We start from the raw sequence: 25,986 nt of genomic DNA on the forward strand, positions 1-25,986 counted from the left end.
TGGATACCACCTAATCTTAAAATAGTATGTGTTTTATTTATTAATTATACAATAATGCTATGACTTTGTTTTAAATATAATATGCAGAGTCATTAAATACTTAATCTTTTTAAAAATATACAAACCCATGATATCTTTTCTAAGTACTGAAATACTTACCAATTTTTATCCAATTTTTGGAAAGAATCTTTTAAATCTTTTGGACTTTTTTAAAACGCCGTGGGACGCGGGACAAATTGTTAAAAATCAGGACTGTCCCACCAAATGTGGGACGCCTTGTCACCTTAACTAAGCATATTGTTTATACTGGTGTTACAAACTTTGGACAGTGAACATTTTGGGTTGGAATGCAAGGAGTAAATTCAAAACATCTTTAAATCATAAGTATATATACCATACAGGGATAAAAATTGGTAAGTATTTTGACTATGAGTCTCTTTAGCCCTCCATATTACTTTAAAAGTTACTTACATTTTATGTATTAACCTTATTCATTTTATTTTTAGTTATGTAGAAAACGATATATTAAAACATTGCTATAGTGTTTTAAATGGTAGGATAAAGCTAATTAATGTAATTTCTATATTTTACATAATATATATTCATTCCTTAGTTGCATTTTGTTTTGAAAAATATATGTTTTAGTTCATAAATTGAGTATTTAAAAAAAACTCTTGCTTTGAAGGAAAGTATTTATGATGCTTAGTCTAGAAAATATTTTTTCATCAATGCAACGATAAAGAATTTTATTTCATATTTTTATACAGTTTACTTTGATGTCTTGATCTTTTAATATGATTTTGAAGCATATTATAATACAAATCTGACAGTCCAAACCTCACAGTGTATAACTTATTTATATCAGTCCCAGCTGTCATACCTAGTTTTTTTAAAGTTAACATTGTAAATTCTATTAAGTATAAAAAGCTAGGTTCTGTGTATTTGAGAAACTTTCAAAATATTATGACAGTTTTCAAATTTAAAAACATATATTGGTCTAGATAAGGAAAGGACAGACTTTAGTGAGATGTAACATTATTTATTAATTTCTTCTTATTGAAAATGTTTCCTCCATCTCTTCCCTCTTATCAATAACACTATAATGTACATCTTGTTACAAATTGTGTTTTCCTTTTTTTATTGTTTTCTTGGGATTGGTTCTATAGAAATGAGTTTATGAGGTTAGAAGGTATTAATCTTTAGAGCAGCTTTTTATACATTTTTGCTAAATTGTTTTACAAAACAAAAAAATTGCTACTTTTCATTGCCACTGTGAAGCAACCATTTTTACCAGACTTTGCTTTTTGATGCCAGTTCCATGAATATATGTTTCATTGTATGACGTGCTATCTTATACCCATTTGAAAAATATCTACCCTGTGTTTCCCCGAAAATAAGACATCCTCCGAAAATAAGACCTAGCGCATGAAAAGATAAGACAGCCCCTGAAAATAAGACCTAGCGAAACTTTGGGAGAAAAAATTAATATAAGACACTGTCTTATTTTTGGGGAAACAGGGTAGTACTGCCTTAAATGTAAGCCTCTGGCCTGGAGAGGGGAAGCAGGTGGATGGATAGGGGAGGAGCATATAAGCAAACATAGGTCTTATTGTCAGGGCTCCAGGTCTCCCGTTCAGTGATGAATTTCAGGCATCCTTTGTATTATTAAAAGTAAACAAATGAAATGAAGAGAGGGAATAAAAGAACTTGAGTCCAGTCTGGTAAGGCTAGCAGTTAAAGTCTCCTCTAGGTGTAAGATTGAGGTAGATAGGTAGGAAGGTCTGCCAAATCATGCCCGTTTTGTCACATTGGAGTTTAGTTGAGTTTCCACTGGAAACATTTTCAACTTGGTGGCCTTAAAATCAGGTACAGGGAAAGACAAGGCTGTATGTTGGATTCTTGAGACAGGGTTGATTTCAGCCATATAATTACTACTAGTGGCCTGGTGCATGGATTCATGTACGTTGAAAGGAAATTAATTAGAAGAAATATTTTAATATTGCTATTTGTCCTTTCTGTATAATAGAAGTGTCAACCAAATTCATGATCGATAATAACAGATCTAAACACATGCATGCGATTGGCGCCAGCAAGAGCTTTTTATGTATTGTGCTTGCATGAGTCAGTGCACGAAATTCATGGATGCGGGAGGGGTGTCCCTCAGCCTGGCCTGTGCCACCCACAATTCAGGACCCCTCAAGGGGGATGTAGGACTGCCGGTTTGGGCCTGATCAACAGTCAGACATCCCTCTCACAATCCAGGACCCCTTGCTCCTAACCGCCTGCCTGCTCACTCCTTACAGCTTGGCTTGCTGCTCCTTATCACTGTTGCAGAGGTGGGAGAGGCCACTGCTGCTGAGCTCGCCAGCTGTGAGCCAGGCTTCTGGCTGAGCGGCACTCCCGCTGCGGGAGCCCACTGACCACCAGGGTGCAGCTCCTGCATTGAGTGTCTGCCTCCTAGTGGTCAGTGTTCGTCATAGTGACCTTTGGTCATTCCACCAGAGGGTCTCGGGGCTTTTATAGATATAGATTGCCAGTGCACATCATTGTACTGGCTGGTCAGACGGATGGATAATTAGCCTTTTATATATATTGGTAATCTGGTTGATAGTATTTATATACAGAGACTTGCTGTATATAGTCTTTTCCTATAACTTAGGGGCCCAGAAGAAATTTTTATATATAACCATTGCATTGTTATTGATTTATTAGTGAATGTTAATATTACTAATTTGAAAGTAAAATACATTTTGAGCATTTGGCAATGATTATTAGTGGTATGATTTTGAAAGAGCAAAATAACATTAATGAAAATGTAATTGTAGGGTGTCATGCCTACTGTACCAAACATGAATTTGAAATCAGATTTTATTGTATTTATAATTATATTTTATATGCACTACACTGTTACATTTTTATACTTTGCCATGCTAAATCTTCAGATTTAGATAGACTCTTTTTTTCAGGTTCATTGCCAAGTTGCATTAGAAACCCAATTATCTCTTGTTTAACAGTTAAGGTTATATCTAAGGTTGCTTTTTAAATCTTCAAATGGCAATAGGGTACAGAAGGATGCAAATTGTATAAATTTTTAAAACTGAATCTAAGTTGTAACTTTAGCTCATGATTTATTCTATAATACTGAGTAAATCCAATTGTAAACTGTTTCTGCCATGATTTTTTTCCTTTTTAAAAATACTTTTATTAAGATTCAAAACCTTGACTCTTTTTCAATCATTCACCTAGAATTAAAGACTCTTATTTTGAATATTTTTATATTTATGCCTTTATTACCTTTCCTGCTGCCATCTCCTTAGTCTAGACACCAACCATTTCACCCAAAGGCCAATTAATCATTACCCTTAATTGGTCTCTTGCTTTAGTTTTTCTCCAGAGACATTGCAGTGAATAGCAGAAGGGTCCTAGTTCTGCTCCCTACTCATCCTATGACCTTGAGCAATTTGGTTAGCCAAAACAGGATTTCTAAAATGGAATATGACAGATTTTTATATTTTCTGGTTTACTCTAGTTCTCTATTAATAAAGAGTAATTTACTGAGGTAAAATTTTCATAATATAAAATGAATCATAATTGTTCAAATTGAACAATTACATATGTATTTTTATGGATGTATTTAAAGTGGCATTAAATACATTAGGAATGTTTTATAATAACCACCATCTCTATCTAGTTCTAAAACTAGATTTGTATCACTCCAAAGTACAACCTCTTTCTATTATGCAGCTTTCTCTTCACTCCCTTTACCACCAGACCTGGCAACCGCCAGTCAGCCCTCTTTCTCTATGAACCTGTCTATTCTGGAATTTTAAGTAAATGAAATCATACACCGTGTGACCATGATTGTTTGGCTTCTCTCACGTAACATGATCTTTTGGAGGTACAGCCATGTTATAGCAAGTGTTAGTATTTTATTTCTGATGCCATTGCATGTATATACACCATTTGTTTATTCATTTATATATTGACTAGATGCCCAATGCACAAAGATTTGTGTAAGAATAGGCCTTCCTTCCCCTGGCTGCCAGCACCAGCTTCCCTCTGGCACCTGGGACTCAAGCCTTTGCTTTGGCCGCCACCTCTACCTTAGCTCCGACCAGAGCCACCTTCCATCTCCATTCCAGCCCTGTTGCTCTCCTGTAGCTTCTTTCACCCCCTTCTCACCCCCCTCTCAGCCCTCCCATTCCATGGGAGCCATCCCACCCCAGCTGCTTTGTGCCTGCACGAGCACTACCCAGAGGCCTGGAGTGCCGGGGTGGGGCAGAACTCCTGCGTCATCACCATGGTGACGACACAAGTGTCCCAGCCCAGCCACTGCTATCTTTGTCGCATCAATTTGCATATTCCCTCCTTATTGGCAGTGGGCACCGCCATCTTTGTCACAGAGTGACAGTCATTTTGCATATTCCGTCTTTATTAGATAGGATGGAAATTTGGGTCATTTCTACCTTTTGGCTATTGTGAACAGTCTTGCTCTGAACATTCATATACATATATACTTTTTTAAGTACCTGTTAGTAATTTGAGGAGTGGTATGCCTAGGAGTATAATTGTGGGATCATTTGGTAACTCTGTTTAACTTTTTGAGAAACCACCAAATAGTGGTTGAACCACATTACTTTCTCACAAGCAATGTATGTGTACAGCCCCCTAATGTCTCCATTTGACCATGTCTCACATTTAGGTTACCTGTTTGAAAGTATTTAGGATTAGGGACTTCTCTATTCCATACTATTGTTATCTGTAAGGGGGAAGATAATAATTACCTTATAGGGTTATGAAGATAAATATTTTATGTGAAGTGCCTCGTTCAGAGCCTAGCAAATGATAGCCATCAGAAAATGTTTATTTCACATTACTTTCTGTGAATACCACTGCTAAATGATGCTACCTCAGCCACCATTTGGTCATGCTACTGCTTTGCTCAAAATTATTCATTGGCTCTCAGTTGCTTACAAAATCAATTTTTATACTTCTATGCTTAAGGTTCCAAGGTTCTGTAAGGTGGATCCACAGAGTTTACTGTATTTATTGCTTAGAATTCATGTCTGTACTTTTTCTCAGTATTTTATCCCTTCTAGAAATGTCTTCATTCTTACTCTTCCCCTCTTTAAACACTCAGGACAGCATTCAAATAAATTTCCACATGATTTTCCTAAGCATTTCAGCACATGATCTTTCTCTCTTCCTTTGAATTCTTTTTGTCCTTGTCTGTGCACACTATGTTGATATTTACTCACATACTGCTGATATTAATATTTGTTTCATGAGTGCTGGACATATTTTCCCAATGGAATGATGAACTTCTGAAGGCCATATCTAAAACTTTTAAATCTTTCCCAGCAGTTCTAACAGCTCCTATAGTGAGGAGGTACTATACCAAATAGAATTCCAGCTGTTAACATTTGATGAATAAATATTGTGGATAAACAAATTATCGGGATAATTGAAAATTTAACCTTTGAATGCTAGTGTGCTCATTTTAATCACTGTTTGATGGAATTTAAAATAAACATATGAAATACTTTCTGGCTTCAAACGTTAAAGGTCTATGACAATAAAATGGCCTTTTAATCTTAAATTTTAAGATAGTATATATGACAGAAAACATAATAAGACATGATTATCACACAGGAAGGAGAAAGAATAATAAGTTTACTTAAAGACTTGTCTCCATCACTTTTGCTGTCACTGTTGTTTGACTTTTTAGCACCTTTCCAAACATTTTGGTTTTCCACAAAAACACAATATTGTCTTATGCCAAGTATGGTCATGGGTTAGAAGAACAATTTAGAGGAGAGGTTTTTCTGAAACATATATATGTTTTATTAGCATGAAAAAAAATGACAGTTTTCACAACAAGATATAATTGTCTTTAAATTATCCTTAATATTTTACTTTTAATAAAATTACTGACACATGTAACCTTTAAAATTATATCTCTAATGTTATGATAGAAATAGAAAAATTTTAGTGCATGTATGGTAAATCACCTTCATCATAAAACCTCTGTAATACTTCCTTTTCTGAATTATATCTATAGCTCTGTATTGTGCTTTATAGTTTTCAAAGCACTTTTGTAAATCTTTTATCATTCAACTCACATCACTGCATTGAGAGCTAATTAGTTTCATTTTACAAATATCCTGAAAGTATAAATGATTTGTAAAAGATCACATACCTAATAAGTGACAAACCCAAGACTCAAATCCAATGATTTCAGGTTTGAGCTATTTCTCTTCATAAGTTGAATCCCTGAGTTATATTGGGCAGAAAGAAGAGAGATAGAAAATATCACCAAATGCCTATCTGGCTTTGTTAGGTGTAATGCTACAATTATCTTACAATAAAATAATTTCTATCTTTACGCAAACCTTTGGTTCTGAAATGAGTTTTTCCTAATTGATAACAGAAAAGGATTAAAGTTTCAGTCAAAATGTTCTTTCCCTTAGCAATTAGTGAGCTCACAATAGTTCAATTTTTGATAACTTAAAAAAAAAATTTAGGGTAATGTTTTATGCCTGCCAGTGTTTTTGTCATAAACCTAAGGTCATGCATTTCAGAACCCCTTGCTGGGTTAGAAGCTGGTTGAGTATTGTTAAAAAGATAGATGAGATACACACCCTTGCACATTATATCTAGGTACAAAGCTATGCTTAGGAATCCTATATAATAAAAAGCTAATATGCAAATTGTCCCCTCCACTAGGAGTTCCACCAGGGGGCGTGGCCCTGCCCCAATTGCCCCCTCCCCACGCTGATACCCTGATCAGGGGCAGGGCTGGCCCGCCAATTGCCTGCCAATTGCCCACCGCCCCTCCCCCAATCGGGGGCAAGGCTGGCCAGCCAACTTCCCACATCCTTTCCCCAAGGCTGGCTCAGCCCAATCAGCGTCTACTGGGGCAGGCTGGCCAGACCGTAACTATGCATGAATTCATGCACCGGGCCTCCAGTAAGTCATAAGTGCCTTACTCTGTCTTCTGCAGCCTTGGATTTTATTCTAAGTCATTACCTACTAAGCCAAGTCCTGACCCTTTTTTTTCATAGCCATATGATCTTGGAAATCTCAATACTGTCTAAAGTTCAGTCTAACTTTAAATATTTGTGGTATTGAGAACTACAAATGAAATTGACAGGATATTGCTGTATTGTTTTCAGGGTGCATAGAAAGCCATCCTTCTACCCTGATTTAAAACTGACAGATGTTTTGCTCTTTAGGTTTCTAACTATGGATCTGTGAGTCCAAGACATAGCCTGATTTATTGTGAGAGAGGCTTTCATGTAGAACAAACCTGAAAAATAGAGCAAGTGGTTGAAAAATTAATTTTATTTTACCTAAGTAGTTGTCAGTTTTCCCCCCTCCCTCCTTTTGGCTACTGCTCGGTTGTGTGTTGGCGGTCTAGATTCATATCCAGCTTCACTAACTGCCTTTGTGAGCTATGGCATTTCATTTCCCATTTGCTCTGTTTTACTTTCATCACCTATAAATGGATCTGTTAATAGTACATAACTGCTAGTGCTGTTGTTATGTAGTTTAAATGAGTTAACATTTGCAAAACCAGAACTTGCCTGGTACATAGTAAGTATTGAGTAAATGTTAGCAATTGTTCTGAAAGGCAGTATACCAAGTTCTCAAATCAGATGGCCTGGGTGCCTTTTCTAGCTCCATTTCTCACTGAAAAAAATCATTGGAAAGTTGTTAAAGCTTGTTGAATCCGTTTTTGTTCATTTATTACATGGGAATAATAATAATGTGTTTTTTAGAGTTTTTATGAGACCTAAATAACTTAATGTGATAATGTGTTTAGAATAGCACCTAACTGCAACCGAGTGTTCTATAAAAAATAAACAAAAAATGAGTGGATTTGTGATGTAATGAAAGGTACAGAGCCAGACACCTTCCTCATACCAGTATGCATATACAGTTAGAAGTTATCAAGAATTAAGAATGGTGCTTTTAAAAAAAAATGAATGAATGAAATCTTAAATCGTTTTATAATTGACTTGGGCATTGGTTCAAACCATTTTGTCATTAAATATGGTTTCTACAAACTTCAGAAATTCTACATAAAATGTAATAGCTTGTATGCAAAGTCCAATTAATAATGTTAGTTTAACTTCCAGCTTCCAATTCTGAACAAGAGTTTTGGCTTTATGTCAAGCCAAAAAGATATAATAGTGTTTCCTTCGGAGTACCATTAAGTGAATGCTTTTAAAAAGTTTAAGTTGTCTTAGCATCAGTTACATGTTTATATTTGAGCGACCATTATTTGTCCCTAATAATATTTAGTAAGAAGAAAGCTATCAGCTCGAGTCAAACAATACCACAGCAACTTGCCATGTTTGAGCAGATGTTAAGCAGACAGTAGTTGAATGTTAATTTTGAGAGGCTGGTACGTTTAAGCCTAGCTGAAGTATGTTGCATGCGGGCTTTCTAGACTCGAGGACAATGCTGGATCTCTGGGGAGAATTTTAAAGCTAAACCCTCTTTCTTTTGGGTCTTCTATATGGACTCTCTCAAGTCAGTATAAAGCAGATCATCCCTAGGCTAAAGCCCTTCAGCTTTTGTTATTGGGCTCTGTAGACCTGTAATTAGGCCTCCTGGCAGGCCTTGCAGGCCAGTTAATGGTCATATGGAGTTTCTGTGAGGCAGACTGGCTTTGTATAAATCCCGAGTAGGAATACGTTTATGGGTCACTTCCTACCAGGACCATGCTTTGTCCTTATGCCCTGCGGGCTGACAGGAGCAGGTTCCCTTGACCATGGACTGTTCAGTTTGCAACTCAAAATCTACTCCACTAATCCCCAGTGTAAACAGAGGATTTAGAAGGGCTTCTGTCACTTACAGTTGCCAATTCACTTGGGTGTCTGTGAATTTATTTTCCCTTAGACCTCATTATTGAAAGATTGACAAGTGTATAAAATTTGGGTGTTTGTTTATATGTTAAGTTTGCAGTTTCTTTTTCAATGGTTTTAGAATAACTATAAACAAATTATTTGAAACAGAATCAGGTAATGAGTTTTAATTAATCACCTTATAATATTTCTGAATTTAAGCCATTAAAAATTTTTGACTGATAACCAACCTTTTCCTATAAGGAAAATTGTAGGTCTGTTTTTTTGTAAGAGTAAAATAATGCCATGTAAAGAAATGTACCAAAGACTGATCAATACAGATTTCAGATAAGTCAAAGAAGTAATTAATTCACAACTCTTCAATATTATATGTTTTTATATTAAGTAAAAATTCCATTTTATGTAGCAGAACTTTTCAAGGAGGAATATCAAATCAGTAATAAAGTGCTTAATAAAACTGTGTTTCATGAAATATTTAAATATTAAGTGTGTCATTTATTTAGCATCTACTATGTGGTAAGCACTTTTTAATGTTTTGATATATTATAAATATTGTAAATAATTGATCTGTGTTTTCTAGGTAAATGTTTGGATTTTGAGAAGCCATGATTAAGATTTCCTGTGTTCTTTTTAAAATTTTTATTTAATCCTTTACTTCAGGGTTATATTAAGATTTGATTCTAAAGTGTGTAAGCTTTAGGTACGTATGCTCTGCAAAGAATAGTCATTTATCCTCCTATGAGGCAGTTTTTCTTTTGGGGGAAAGCAAATGATGAATATTTTCCTAGGTCTCATCTAGTAAATCAGAGCTCAGTATTTTGCATTTTGTGATGTGAAAATGGTTCATGACAGATGTGGCTGAAAAGACCACATACGTAGACTGTATGATTTTAGTCTGGTGGAACTAATAGGATCACTCATTACATTTTAGACCCTGGGGTTTCTTTTTTCTTTCATGATAATAAAAAAACAAAAAAACTTGTTTAAATAGAGTGGCCCTTTTTGTGTGTGAGTACAACAACATCTCCTAAATTTATAGAGTGGATGGTAACAAATCAGCAAAAAATCATTTCTCTCTTCCAAAAAAATTACTTAATGTTAACTGTTATTTTTTAATTATTCTGTCATCCCATAAAAGTTAAAACTTTGTTCTATTTTTAGGAAGGATATATTTGAATTTTATTTAACAAAACTAGAAAGTACATTTCTTCGGGAATTTAAGACCTGTGAGTAAAATTGAGTTATATATTAATAAAAACAAAGTTTTGTAAATGTTGAAATAGTTAATGGCAACTAAAGACATCATACAATAGGAATTTTTGGTGTTTACTTACAACTAGGACAATTATAGCATAGTCGGTTTTTTATTTTTAATGTACACAGTGTATTTATTGAAATAGAAAATATTTGTTTTCTATTTTGGAATTTAAAAAATGGAAGGTCCTAAACAGTATGAAATGAAGAGTGGTTCTATTTTAGTTTTGACCAAAAGTTTATATTTACATTAAAATATTCTGGTAACATAGCAAAACATTAATATTGGTTATTATCCCTGGGTGTGGGATTTAAGGTTATTAAAATTTTTTGGTTTGTTTTAATTTTTGATTGTTTTGTAATTATGAAGAGAACCTTGAGGTTATAATAAAGGTTTAATTTAAACTTGATAAAATTCCCCAATATTTAGTATGAAATTCAGTGAGTTTTGGAAATATATACGTCATGTAACTACCAACAACATTTTTTATAAAGAACATTTATATTACTCCGAAAAGTTCCCTTGTACTCCTTTGAAGTCAGTTCTCTTTCCCCATTTCAGACCTTAGCAACCACTAATCTGCTTTATGTCACAGTTGTTTTGCTAGTTTCAGAATGCCATCTAAATGGAATCATAGAGTATGTAGACTCTTGTCTGTGGTCTTTCACTTGGCATAATGCTTTTCAAATTTGTCTGCATTGTTGTGAGCATCACTTCTTATTATTGCTGAGTAGTATTCCATTGCATTGCCATACCAGTCTGTTCATTCATTCAGCAGTTCGTGGACAGGTGGATTGTTTCTAGTTTACAGGTGGATTTAATTATTAAAATTTATATGTATCATGTAAACTGTATCATATAGGAACATTTGAGTAAAAGTCTTGATAAACATATTTTCATTTCTCTTGAATAAACATTTAGGAATTGGATTGCTTGGCTAATAGTTGTGCCATTTTAACTTGATAGGAAACTGCCAAACTGTTTTTCCAAAGTGGCTATACCATTTTATGTTTTCACAGTGATGTGTGAAAGTCCTGTTTGTCCCAAATCCTTGACATCACTTGGTGTTGTCAGTATTCTGCTGTTTCATTTCAGCTATTCTTTTGGAATGTGTTATATTCCATTTGTCTCTAATGTGCATTCATGTGATAATTCATGAGGTTGAACATCTTTTCATGCAATTATTTGTCATCCGAGTACTTTTGTAAAGTATCTGCTTGCATCTGTTGTCCATTTTAAAGGAGTTGTTTATATTATTGACCTATACAGTTGTTTATATATTCAGAATACAAGTCAGATTTACACTTTATAAATATTTTCACCTATACTTGCCTGCTAATTTTCTAAAAAATGCCTTTTAAGTTAATAAATAAAATATACTTTTTAGTGTGACTTCTTTGATTTTTGAAAAGTGCAAACAGTGTATAACAATTCCCAGAATGAAGATATAGAATAGCTATTCTAGTTCTATGTGCAGGTTTTTGTGTGGATATGTTTTCAGCTCCTTTGGGTAAATACCAAGGAGTGCAGTTGCTGAATCACGTGATACAAAGAATGTATAGTTTTGTGAGTAGCTGCCAGGTTATTTTACAAAGTGGCTATTCCATTTTTGCATTCTCATCAGCAATAATTGTGATTTTCTGTTGTTCCATCTCCTCTCCAGCTGGTGGTGTCAACGTTCTGAATTTTGGCCATTCTAATAGGTGTATAATGGTATCTCATTGTTGTTTTTACTTGTGATTTCCTAATGACATTGTTAAACATATTTATATTTTTATTTACCATCTGTATATATTCTTTGATAAGGTATCTGTTAAGGTTTTTTTCTCCCATTTTAAAATTGGGTTGTCTGTTTTCTTATTGTTGAATTTTAAGTGTTCTTTGTATATTTTAGATAACAGTCCATTATCAGATGTGTCTTTTGCAAATATTTTTGCTCAGTCTGTGACTGGCATTCGAATTCTCTTGACACTGTTTTTTACAAAGCAAATGTTTTTAATTTTAATGAAATCCAGTTGAGCAGTTCTTTCTTTCATGGCTCATGCCTTTGGTGGTACTTTGCCCATCTTTTTTAGTTTTATGAATTATTTTGTTTTTGGTGTCTTTGTGTGTAGCCTATAGTCAGGTCTTCCTTTTTCAAACTAATTTGAAAACCTGTTTAATAGATAAATTAAGCCTGTTGACATTTTTTGATATGAATAATATGTATCGTGTAAACTGTATCATATCATTTTATAATTAGTTCATTTTGTTTTCCCAATAATTATTTTATAAGCTTGTCTTTTCAGTGTTAACTCTTGTAGGCAATTAGTGTTTTTCTTACTGACTTTTTTTCTGTTCTTTAATATATTATCACTATCTGCATCTGTTGTTTTTGTGTGTTATTCCTAGGATGATGTTTCTTTTTAATCTTAGTTGCTAATTATGACATATAGAATTTTAAAATTTTTATTTAGTCAATTCTATTAATCTTTTACGTAAGCATATGCCTTTCATTGTGTCTAAGCTTAGAAAACTACCTGGAGTTAACCATATTGTGAGTTTAAGGGCACAGTCCTCCAGACTTTTGATCCCAACTACAAGTACAGAGCTTTCTCCAAACTACCCTCACATTTGATGATGCTTCACCAAACAGACTCAGAGATAGCATTTAAAATTACTGTTCTTATGTTCACACTTATTACAGGAAATGATGTAAATTAGAACCATTCAAGGTGGAAGAGACATAGAGCTGAGTCTTAGGAGTGTTCCAAGGGAAGTTCCTATCTTCCTCCAGATGTATCACCCACCTCAAACCAAAAAGTAACCATAGTCATGGGGTATTGCCAACCCAGGAAGCTCACCTGAGCTTCAGTCCAGATACTTTATTTATCCAGGCATCAATACATAAGGCACGGTTGATGGATTCATTGCTTATTTCTTTGAAGTCAATCTCCAGCCCTACCCTATTTCTGGAGATTGGCCTGTTACGTGGCTCAAAGCCTTAGCCCTCTAATCGAATAGTTGATCTTTTTGTCTTGGCCAGCCCCCATACTAATCCTGTTGGGTGTGGTTGTCTCCATCCTCAGTCACCTTAAGAGTGTAGGCCCCTCCCCCCATGAATAATAAAGACGCTATAATCTCTCTGGGTTTTAGAAACTTCAGATAAAGGCCTGGCCTCTTTTGGGGACAGATTAAATTCTTGATTCCACAAGAGCCTTTCTCTTTTGGCTATTAAATAAAATTCAGTATTTCCTTTCTGTCATTGTTTTTACATTTTTATGAATATTCTATCATTAACTCTTGAATTTTTCAGGAATTTGGTGCTGATGCTAAAGGCAGAATTTTCATTTTCCTGCAAAGAGCTAATCAGTTCCAGCACCATTTGTTAAATAATTCTTCCTTTCCTTACTGATGTTGAAGCCTTATTTATTCTGGATACCGAATTTTTAAGCTTCTATCATATTAATTAGATTAAATTAGAAAATAATAGTAGAAAGTACTCAATTTAAGACTATAATTTCTGACAAGAATGCAGTCAGATTATAAATAGCAGACAAAAGATCTCAAATATTGTCAAACTCTGAGTCTACTGACTGGCAGTATCTTTAAGCATGATATCTTAAAGACATTGCTGCTTTACAAGCCAAACTTTACTTGATGTTTTGATATTTATAATGATACTCTAAGTTATCAAGGAAAGGATGAAGAAAGTTCAACATATTTCTGTTTAACAAGACGTGAAGATCAAGCAAAATACTGTATGTTTGACTATTGATTAACAAGGAAATTCAACATATTTCTGTTTAACAAGACGTGAAGATCAAGCAAAATGCTGTATGTTTGACTATTGACTAACAAGGAAAGATGTCTATGAAATAATTAAAGCAATAAAAGAACCATGCAAGAAGCATAAGTATTGGATGATAGCATGTATATATTATTCATAATACATGCATATGTTTAAAATGTGGAGAAAAAGCAATGGTAGTGTGCCTTTATTTCCTACTTTTCTATAGTCCTTTGATTAAAAAACAAAACAAAACACCAAGCTTTTCTTTTATAATTGAAAAACTCTAAAGGCAGTATACATGTTTATAATATATTGTAGAAATCAATCATAAACAAATATTTCCATGTTGGAAGTTTAATTCTGAAGAGTTCAGTTATGAAACTGCAATCCCCAGAAGTGAAGATACATGGGATTTGCCTTTTTTAGTATTAAGAAAGACTTTATGAAAAAGGTTTTATAACAGAGAAGTTTTAATTATTTTTAAATAAAAGAGGCATTTATAAAGATTTATTTATGTACTAGTTTTTTTATGAGTATATTAAGGCTTCTACTTATTAGGATTTTATTTTATATTAATGAAAATAAATTTTTATTTTTCTTAATCTAGAAACCTGGGACTCCACAGGTCAGGACTAAGAGCTTAAGTGAGGGAATCAGAGAAGAAATCAGAAATAGGTAAAAAATCAAGAAACTTTCTTCAACAACTTACCAGCAGCACCTGATTAGGGGTCCAATTACAAAGTCTGGAATAGAAACCATTTTCATGGAGTTACCTAAAGCAAAATATAAATTTCCTGAGACACGGTGTTGGGGATCAGCATGCTGGGATAAAACAAAATAGGCCAGGATTAAGCTAACTGATTCTGAAGCAGGTTAGTAAGAAGCTAGGAAAATTCCTTGGCAAATGGGATGGGGCACTGAGACAAATGGCTGAACAAACTGGTGGAGCAATTTACAGCTAGCTAATAAATCTCAAGATCGTATCTTCCCTAACTAAGAACACTTAGGAGCAAATGGTTTAGACATTCTGTTAGCAGACCCACTTAAGTCCTGGTCCCTCTTCAGTGACATTCTTTGAAGATGAAACTGACCAGAGAATGACCATGGGCCCACCCCCTCCCCCAGCTATATGCTATTTTGATGAATCAGCATCTGAAAGAACACACCTGGAAGGCTGATGGATATTCTATTCAGATTCTCTCCTGAGACCTCCCTTAAAACCCCACCTGTAGGAAACAGATAAAAACCTTTAAGATAAAGGACCCCAATGTGCATCCTTTTGAGCACACCTGTGCCTTCCCCCCCACTTCTTTCCTTAGACATGCATTTACTCTTTTTCTAAGCTTTAAGGGTTCCCACAGAACTTGCAACCAGGAGAGCAGCAGGCATTGGCAGCTTGTCCTGGGCTAACCCCCTGAACCTGTCTTTGAGAGCCCTCTTTTTGCCTCCTATAACTTTTTTCCTGAGTCTACATAGTTCCCTGGCTCACTTCTGCCTCTCTAAAAGGCCAAGGCAGCTCAACTCTTCCTCACATTTCACAAGGAACCAGGCAGCTCCGCCAGGCTCACTCCTATTGCTATGATCTTGCCTCTTCTACCTTAATCCCTTCCTTTGTTTCCCTGTATCCAGCTTTAATAAATGTACCCTCAAAATCACCCGCACTCTTGTTGTGAAATCTTTCCTGCACAAAGTCAAGAACCCACCCATTCCAGAGCACGCTAGACATGCCTCAGCCCCCTTCTCTTCCCGTGACAGCAATTAGAAATTGTACCTCAACTTCTGAGGCTTGGGAGGGAGTGTAGGAGCCAAAGGTGAGCAAGTGTACAGCTTAGGGTGGCACCCGCAAATACACGGCACACTCAAAGGCATGGGCACGGTGTTTAATGAAGGGGCTATTAAAGGGTGTTCAGGTTTAAGAAGAATCATCATGATTCATGACCTGCAATAGCTGTGACTTTTGACCAGAGTGCTGTCCTAACAGAAACCAGGCCTGTAGAAGAGGAAGGCAGCCACTGTCAAACCCCCGGCCAGCAGGAAATAAACCCTAACCTTTTTTTCTCTTTCCTTCTAATTATCTCCCTTCAGAGTCTTCTATTGGCCAAACCCCCAACATAGCTGAAGGGCAAGGCAACCTCTTTGATGCAGCCCATAAAGTTAGATCAGCAAGGTCAGGGTGGAGGTGGTCACAGAGCAGATCAGGAGGGGCAAATCAAGCTCATCTACAGCCTCTGATGACCCGGATCAGTCAGTCAGTCACCCTGGATAGCCCAGTGAGAAGCTCCATTCCCTCGGTGCCCGTTAGTAAAAAAAAAGGAAAGGAGAAGGCAAGGGGAGAGCAGATGTCTTCTAGTAATTAAAAAACGATGACACTTCTTCCTTAGTTGATTGTTCTCAGGTACACTCAAAAAATAATACAGAACACTATACATTTTACTGTCACTAAATTAACGTAATCAGAATTTTACATGTTAGCGTACTTTTCCTTATAATTTATTTGAACAGAAATAAATCATGCCGTGATTTATACTAGGCATTGGAAATTTAGATTGCTAAGACAGTATTTTCTCCTCTTTGGAGTCCACAGTGCAGTGTAGGTCAGAGCTGTGCATCATAGTACTATACACCTTTCATCTATTTTACAAATATTTGAGACCCTACTATGTGTCTGGCAAAGTACAAAGTTACAAAGTGCAGTGGAAACATAGGAGAAATCACCTCCTCCTGAGAAATCAGAGAGTAAGTTTTATAAAGTGAGTGTACCTTTGGTAGCATTGAGCCATTGAGCTCATACAATTTTGTGTTTTGTTTTTTTCTCACCGGTCTCTCATAAATCATAGGTATTAACACTCCGTTATAAAAAGGAATGGTACCAATCTGAATAATAAAGTCCTTTTAATACAGTTATTGAAAGAGTATTTATCATTGCCTTATTAAATATGGAGAAATAAGTGTGCCATTTTTTCCAAATGGTTTCATTTGCTCATGTTTTCTTTGTTGACCCAAATGAATGAAATTAGAATAAACAATCTCTAAGTCATTTGTAATCATGAGCTGATTAATGGAGTTTGGTTTCACAGCCATTATTCATTCACGAACACCTGATATCTTTCCCATAAACAAATTGTGTTTGTCCAAATTAAGAAATTAAATGGAGCATTTGATGAGTTTATGATTGACCCTTCTAACTCAGAGCCCATTAGTCAATGTCGTTATCATAGAAAACTGCTTGACTAATGTGCTGTCTAAAGAACCATGTGGATTTATTATGACTTCTGATTAATGCTTGCTGCAAGCCAAACTACTAGATTATAATAATTTTTTGATTCTCATTTTAGCAGTCATTGAAGAATTTCATCTCTGATGAAATGCGCGCATGTCCCATTAGATTTAGAGATGATTACAAGGTATTCAGCAGATAAGTTTTAGAAGAATTATATATTTTAGTAAGCATAGAGACTATATGATTTTGAAAGGTAATGCTTTTAAAAAGCTTTTAACTTTGTGACTATAAGCTTTCTCTTTTTGGGTAAAAAGCCATTACTTATATATATTTTTAAACTAGAACTTATTTAATAGGAGGTAGTTTCTCCTATGTTTCCACTGCACTATTGTGAAGCAACTTAGGATGTCAAATATAGCCAAGTTTTTTAAATGGGGGGTGAGTTTTAAAGTTGGAAACTTTGGCTTTGTCAGAATCTGTCTGATTAATAAGGGGTACAGACCATATAGATATGAAGGGTTATAGTCCTTGTTGTGAGGTAGACTGACATATATGCCTCTTAAATTAGGGAAGGAGGAAGTATTTGCAGACAAATGAAAAAAAAAATTGGGGGAGAAAATCTCTGATTCTATCATGAAAATTGTGATGGCCCACCAATTTTTCTCTCATGAACACCCTGATTTTATTAGGAAAATTAAGCAACCAACACCAGATACCATGCCATCACATTCATTATTTCATTTAACTTAAGAGTAGAGTGCAGCCGAAAATGATTTGGCTCTGTAGATAGAGCATCGGCCTGCTGACTGAAAGGTCCCAAGTTCGATTCTGGTGAAGGGCATGTACCTTGGTTGCAGGCACATCCCCAGTAGGCGTTGTGCAAGAGGCAGCTGATTGATGTTTCTAGCTTTCTATCTCTCTCTTCCTCTCTGTAAAAACTCAATAAAATATGTTAAAAAAAAAAAAAAGTAGAGTGTAACCATGTTAATGAGAATTGAGCAAGGAGAGTGGAGAGAGCCATTTTCTTTTCATTTCCCTAAAGGTCTTAAGATCTGCCAAAATTAGGAATGATTTTCCTTTTAAGCTACTTTGATTGATTTACTCTTAAGAGAATAAAGTTTTAGGACATCAGAGAAAAAGGGCAGTTAGATTTTTACTGATTGTTACTTCCTGTATAAAGCAACAGTAAGAAACTGCTTCCTGACTTTGCCAAAAATGGGAATCGTTGCTGTCCATGCAGTTGAGGAACTTTCCTGAAACTGACACATACTGAGCGTTTTCGATGTGCAAAGCATTATATTAAGTGCTTCCCATATAGAGTCCTAGTGACAACCGTCTCGGAGAGGAACTATTATATATATATATTTTTTTATTGATTTTGTACAGAGAGGAAGGGAGAGAGATAGAGAGTTAGAAACATCGATGAGAGAGAGTCATCGATCAGCTGCCTCTTGCACACCCCCTACTGGGGATATGCCTGCAACCAACGTACATGCCCTTGACCGGAATCGAACCCGGGACCCTTCAGTCCCCAAGCCGACGCTCTATCCATTGAGCCAAACCAATCTTGGCAATATATCTTTATTTTGTAGTTTAGAAATCTGAGGCATAGGGAAGTGCTATAACTTCCCCAGAGTCACACAGCTTCTTAGTTTAGTCTGTACTATATTCTTAACAAATTTTTAAACCCACAAATGGGAGTTTTAGGTATATCTCATAAGTTTATGCATGAAAATTTACATCTGTTGAGTTTAGAATTCATTGCAGTTATGTAGATAAAGAGGAATCAGCAAAAACAGATAAAGTATTGACTAATAGGTTTCAGCTCCAAGAAAGGGTTACAAAGAGTAGCAAGGTAGTCTGAAGGAATGAAGCAGAATACAATGGAGGAAAAGAGGGAGGAGAATGAACTTACAGTTTTTTTAGTGGCCACTATCTGTCTAAAATTAATTCATGTAGCACATAATTAGTAATTGAGTCATAGAGCAAAATGGCATTAACAATATATGTATTTCTTTGCAATGTGATTTTGAAATAACAATTTTAATAACAGTATTTTCTTTTAAAGTGAGATATTTATCTCCAATTTGTCCTTAGGTACATTTCACCTGAGAAAAGACCAAGGCTGGCAAAGAACATTGCTTGTCTTTTTTCTGTGGAATGATTGGGACAGGAAGTCCTGATTAAAAATAAATTCTCTTGAAGAAGGAGTGATCAGGCCAAAAGAAAGTGGATTTGATCCTTGAAGAGAAACAAAGGGGGGATGAGGGGGGCCCTGAAGTGGAAATCTAGCACTGAAGGAAAGTGGTCAGGATCCAAGGTAGGGCTGGGACTATGCCTGAAGTTTTTCTTCATCTTCCCCTTGCTATTGACTCAACTGTGTCCCCCTGGCCCCCAAATTGATATGTTAAAGACCTAACCCCCAATCCTATCTAATAAAGAGGGAATATGCTAATTGACCCCCACAATATCTCAAAGATGGTGCCCACGACCCATAAGGAAAGAATATGCTAATTGACTGCCCCACCCTCAAAGATGGCAGTGCCCACAGCCACAAGATGGCAGTGCCCAGTCCCCTCAGCCCCGATGGGGTGGCAGGCTCGCAGCAAGGCCAGGCCTACCTCCAGAGTCCCCCAGTCCCCTCAGTCCCAGTAGCCACCCAGGGCAGGCCCAAAGCACAGGCAAGACTCAGATGTCGGCTTCCTAGCTGCCCAGAGCCAGCCTGAGGTGCAGTCAAGCCTTGGATGGCAGCTGCCCAGTCACCCAGGGCCGCCCGAGGCTCTTGTAACCAGGACTGGCCGAGGCTTGCACTGTTGGCTATGGCAGCAGCAGTGGTATGATGGGGCATTGCCTTCCCCTGATCGCCGAGTCACCTGCCCCTAAGGGCTCCTGGACTGTGAGAGGGGCAGGCCGGACTGAGGCACCCCTCTCCAGTGCGTAAATTTTCATGCACCTGGCCTCTATTGTAATGATAGTTGAAGATGGAGCTTTGAGAGACAGTTTTAGATGAGGTAATGAGGGTGGGGCCCTCATGGTAGGTTTAATGCCCTTATTCCAAGAGGTGCCAGAGTACATGCTCTCCCCACCAATCTTCCAACCCCCAAACCCATCCTCCCCGCCCATGAGAAGACAAAGCCAGAAGATGGCTGTCTACAGGCAGGACAAGAGCTCTCACCTGAAACCCACCATGCCAGAATCCTGATCTTGTACTTCTAGTCTTCACAACTGTTATTACTAACTTCTTAGGAGAAAAGTGAGAGTTTAGGCTCAGTGTGATTTAAAAAAAATCAATAAGACAGAACACATAGGTTGAATATATTAGTGGTAATGGTGAGGTGGATTCTTTAAATGTCCTTTTCCATTTGTCTTATGATGCAAGGATTTTTCACATCTAGTTAGTTATTTTGCATTATTTTTAAAAATTACCTATTGAGAGAGTCTTGAGACTTCTTGTCTGAAAATAGATATGTTTATCTATTGTACATGTAGATATTTTAAGTCCATTTATATATTAGAAAAATATTGCTGTATTGGGGTGACTTTCTTGTTTTGCTGTCTAGTCTAAAATAAATAACCAATTAAAATTTGTATTTTTGTGAATGGAATAGCACCACATTTTTATAACTGGGGATATTCATCACCAACTCTTTTTTCCTTGATTTTAGAAATATAAAAATTGGAATTTGAGTTCTGTGCATTTTTTCCTAAAATGTAAATGGTCCAATATCTATGCATATTTATTGTCATAATAGCCTTCACATTTCATTTCCCTAAATCTTTCTTTACCTATAGAATATAGGGTTACCAGGGGGTGAAAGAGTAATTCCCCTGCCTGCTGAATGCTCCCCTCAGCCTAATGTGGAATTGTTCTTCCTTTCGTCTGAGTATTTGTGATATAAACAGTATAACATGGTCACTTATTTTGGAAATTATTTATTCTTAAATTTTATAATCAATTATTTAATGTGCCTATTTAAAGACTATAGTTTCAGTCTTTAAAAAATTTTTATTATCTACCATAGTGAGGTCATAGAAAATAATGCTTTTATTGCCCATAGTAGTATATGAAGACAAAATGAGTAATTTGAACAAACTGAACTAGGAAAAAATTTATTTATGAAAAAAAAACCCATGAAGTACATTTTATTTTTTGGTTTACATAAAAAGTAGAATATAACCTATCTCATGTGAAATTACATCTGTTGGTGATATTTTCATTTTTTTAAAAATGCAATGTTGGGTGGGGTTTTTTTTTTAGTTTATACTAACATTGAGAAGCTCTGCATAAATAATAGTCATGGCTTCAAAGTAGACTGAAAGCATTTATTGTCATATTTATAGCTTTGTGATAAGATAAAATCATAAATTACAATGCTTTTTCTAAAAATGGTGTTACAAAAAGAAATAATATGAGTTGGAATTTCTTATCCCACATTATTCTGAGACTAAATTGGTAAATCACAGAGGTCTTTGAAAAGAAAAATTTGATTCTTCATTTTTCAAATTTTCTGAGCCTTACCCCAATTGAGTATTTTGGAGCACATAAAGTATATATTCAGTGTTAAATCACATATACATATATTTGCAGATTTTTAGAATTAAGCAGACTTTTCTTATCTAGCATTTCTATAATTTCTATGATTAATTGTTGAGGATAATTTACAGTATATCAACTGAATTATTATCCAAATATGAACTCAGAACAATTAGAAATATATATATCAGGATTATCTCTGATAAACCTCTCACTCTATGAATAATATAAGCAATTAAAAACCATTTAATCACATCTATACTGATAAAAGCCTAGGTGGCGACTTGCTCTCACGTCATCACAAGATGTCTGCCTTCATGTCACAAGATCAGGGGAGGGCAGTTGGGGGCCATTAGGCCATCAGGGGAGGGCAGATGGGGGCCATTAGGCCAGCAGGGGAGGGCAGTTGAGGGAGAGATTAGGCCATCAGGGGAGGGCAGTTGGGGGCAATCTGACTGCCAGGGGAGGGCAGTTGGGGGCAATCTGGTTGGCAGGGGAGGGCAGTTGGGAGCGATCTCCCCGGCAGTGAGGGCATTTGGGGGCAATCGGGCTGGCAGGGGAGGGCAGTTGGGGGCGATTGGGCTGGCAGGGAAGCAGTTAGGCGTCAATCAGGCCAGCAGGGGAGCGGTTAGGGAGTGATCAGGCTGGCAGACAGAAGCAGTTGGGGACAGTCAGGCAGGCAGGCAAGCGAGCAGTTAGGAGCCAGCAGTCCAGATTGTAAGAGGGATGTCCAACTGCCGGGATTGGGCCTAAACTGGCAGTTGGACGTCCTCGAAGGGGTCCCTGATTAGAGAGGGTACAGGCTTGACTGAGGAACCCCGCCCCCCTCAGTGCATGAATTTTGTGCACGGGGCCTCTAGTTCAATTATAAAACTTTCAGTCAGAGATTTCCATTTCCATTTGGGTCTTTTCTATTGCATTATGTTCTAGAACATTTCAACTTTTGACCTAGAATACCGATCCAGTAATTTAGGGACTTTTAAAAGAACCAATATAATCAAGTGAATACTATTGTATTTGCTTGGAAAGGAATTATTATAAAACAGCCTACAAGTTAAATAATAGTGATAACAGACTTAAGATAGCTTCTTTAGTTTATCAAAAATACACATATATTTTAAGCCAACTGGAGAATCAGAATGAACTGTCTACACTAAATTCATTAGTCATCTATAGTGTTTATATATAAAAGTTCATAGTTTGTCACTGGAAAGTATGCATTAATATCTTTATTATTAAAACTGTGAAATGAGGAAGAAAAAAAACCTGTGTTTTCAATTACAGAAAATATTTTAAAATATTGATATTGCATATATTCTAAATCCAGACAAAATGTTAAGAAAGCCTTTTAGCTTGTGAGCACGAATAAAGATAAAAATTTAGTTGGAGAGCAAAAGGACAATTTTTCTTTTTGTATCAATAGCTTAAAAATGTATGTTTAAAAAAATCTTGATTTGACATATAGGATATTTTGTAAAATGGACCTTTCAAAATTAGATGGCTATATGTCCTCACTAGATGTTCTTAAGACATTTCAAAGACATTAATGTGCGCACACACACTGAAAACAGCCATGGTGATAAAAAGAATGCACAGAAGCATAATCTATCATTTTGGCATGCTAAGAAACTTTGTTTAATATGCTTGAAGTGCCACATAAGTATGAAGAAATCTTCAGTGAAGTAAATAATGATATTGGAAGGCAATATTTATCTAGCGCACTAATCTGTTTTGTTAATATTTGCAAACATTACCTGTCTGCTATGGAAGCTTCCTTATACTTATTTGAATATATATATTTCATCAAACATGAAAGTAAAGGTTTCTTATATGCATTAATTTCTGCCTGGTTTTCATTAAAATTGTAGATAAATTATTTTGTTTTTAAAAATTTATTCCTACACATAATGAAATCACTATAAGCAATATAATGAACTTTAACACATTTGTAGAAAAATAATCTTGGATATATTAGCATAATATCACTCTACATTTATGTATTCTGTTATTATTTTCCAAACATTTTCTTTTTTTTTAATATATTTTATTGATTTTTTTACAGAGAGGAAGGGAGAGAGATAGAGAGCTAGAAACGCTGATGAGAGAGAAACATCGATCAGCTGCCTCTTGTACACCCCCTACTCGGGATGTGCCTGCAACCAATGTACATGCCCTTGACCAGAATCGAACCTGGGACCTTTCAGTCCGCAGACCGACTCTCTACCACTGAGCCAAACTGGCTTTGGCCCCAAACATATTTTCTTATTTCATTTCATGTTTCTCATGCACTGTCATAAAATAACAGTGTAGATATTAATAGTCCCACTTTTAAACTTTAGGAAATTAAGCTTAGAGAAGTTATAGGACTTGAGAAAGTTCTCACTGATTAAAAATGGCAACATAAGCCGAAACCGGTCTGGCTCAGCGGTAGAGCGTCGGTCTGCGGACTGAAAGGTCCCAGGTTCGATTCCGGTCAAGGGCATGTATGTTGGTTGCGGGCACATCCCCGGTGGGGGGTGTGCAAGAGGCAGCTGATCGATGTTTCTCTCTCATCGCCGTTTCTAGCTCTCTATCTCTCTCCCTTCCTCTCTGTAAACAAAAAATCAATAAAATATATTTTAAAAAAATGGCAACATAAGTAGGACTCAATAATAAAGGTAGATATATTTTGACAATTTATCAAGCATTATGGGAGACAACATTTATCTTCAATGTTATTGTTACTTTTGAGGTATTTTTGTGTCCAAGTTAGAGGAACAGACTTAGATACAACTCTATAAGTCAGAGTTATGTACAGGGATGGGTGAGGACAAAGGGTTATATAAAGAATGACTAGTTCTAACAGGAAATTGGTGAAGAATAAGTGTAAGTACAGATAATAGTTAAACTTTACATTATAGGATGATGTTGCCCTCTTTTCTTACAATTTCCTAGACATTTTACTTGTCCTGAGTAGATTTCCCCACTGATCAGAAATGTGCATCCCTCTTTCATCAAATGTATGTTTTTTAAGGTTCTCACTTCTCCAGAAATAGAAGCTATGTCTCTATTTCCCACATCTTTTCCCACTGATAAGTATTCTCATTCAGATGATTGATGGGTGGTGGTTGTTTTTTGTTTTGTTTTGTTTTGCTTTTAATAAGAAAGAATAATCTTGCCCTAGAGTATAATAATAAACCAAACAAAATAATGCTTAATATTTACTGAACAATTATGTGCCAAGCACTCTTACAGATACTACATAATAATTTATTTAATCTTATTTAGTCAGCCTTATAAATGGATATTATTATCTCCATTTTATGGGTGAGGAAATAACGGCCCAGAGAAATAAAGTAACGTTACCAGTGTTATACACCTAGAAACCTAGGCTTTTGATTATTCCTACAATGTACAAAAACTTAATGTGCTGAGTGATTTTGAACTTAAGAAGAGAAATGAGACTGGTGTGACTTGTTTTGCTTCTAGGTTGGTGGTTCTCAATTGTGTAGGTCCTACTGGTTTCTTTTTTGACATATATTTTGTAGCACTGTTTTTCTTTCCTGAAATAAAATTTGTGGAGAATATAACTTTGCTATACACACAAATTTTTTAATCAATGCAGTTTTCTTACTAATATGAGGGAGACATAAAAGGAAAGTAATTTGTTATACAGTATTTTAATTTGTTTATAACTTGAGTACAACTATCATAGGAAACAAAATACTAGTAATCAGATATAAGAGACACTTATAATAAATAAGTTTTTGTTAAACAATTTAAAGAAGATAAAAAAATTATTCCATATGATAAGCATGGAGAAATGAAAGAGAAAAGTGTTCAGGTGACCATTAGCATAAAATATTACTATTTTCTTGTAAAATACTTTCCTATTTAGCAGTATCTTTCATTAGAAACAAATGTTTGGGGCATAATGGGCACACTGATAACTATTGTATTGTGAACAAAGGTATTAAAACCCAATATCAAATATTCAACTAAATATTTTGAACTTTTCCTTAATATTTGACATTTTGAAATAAGGTTGTAAATATACATACTAGTACATACACACATGTGCATAACATGTATACACATATGTAAACTCATACATGAATGAATAATATAGTATAAATGCAGATTAATACAAGTGGGTTGTATTATGGCAACTCACATTTCATGATTACAGTGTCCTTGGTAAGTAATCTGAAATGGTGAAGAATGGTGATTAATTAAGCTTTGAACAAAGAAAATTATAATATGTTTTTATACATAATTAGGTTCTAAATTTAAAAAATCATAAAAAGGATTTTTATCTATGTGTATGTATGATAGGACATGTAAAGACGTGGG

At 35.6% G+C, this 25,986-nt stretch overlaps 1 protein-coding gene across 3 annotated transcripts in view; it reads left to right on the forward strand.

Moving 5' to 3' along the window:
• RSRC1 (arginine and serine rich coiled-coil 1) overlaps positions 1-25,986 on the forward strand; it is a 306,716-nt gene that overhangs the window by 189,387 nt on the left and 91,343 nt on the right. The window lies entirely within an intron of this gene.

This window comes from Pipistrellus kuhlii, unplaced genomic scaffold (assembly GCF_014108245.1).
Source record: "Pipistrellus kuhlii isolate mPipKuh1 unplaced genomic scaffold, mPipKuh1.p scaffold_m20_p_2, whole genome shotgun sequence".
Lineage (NCBI taxonomy): Eukaryota > Metazoa > Chordata > Mammalia > Chiroptera > Vespertilionidae > Pipistrellus > Pipistrellus kuhlii.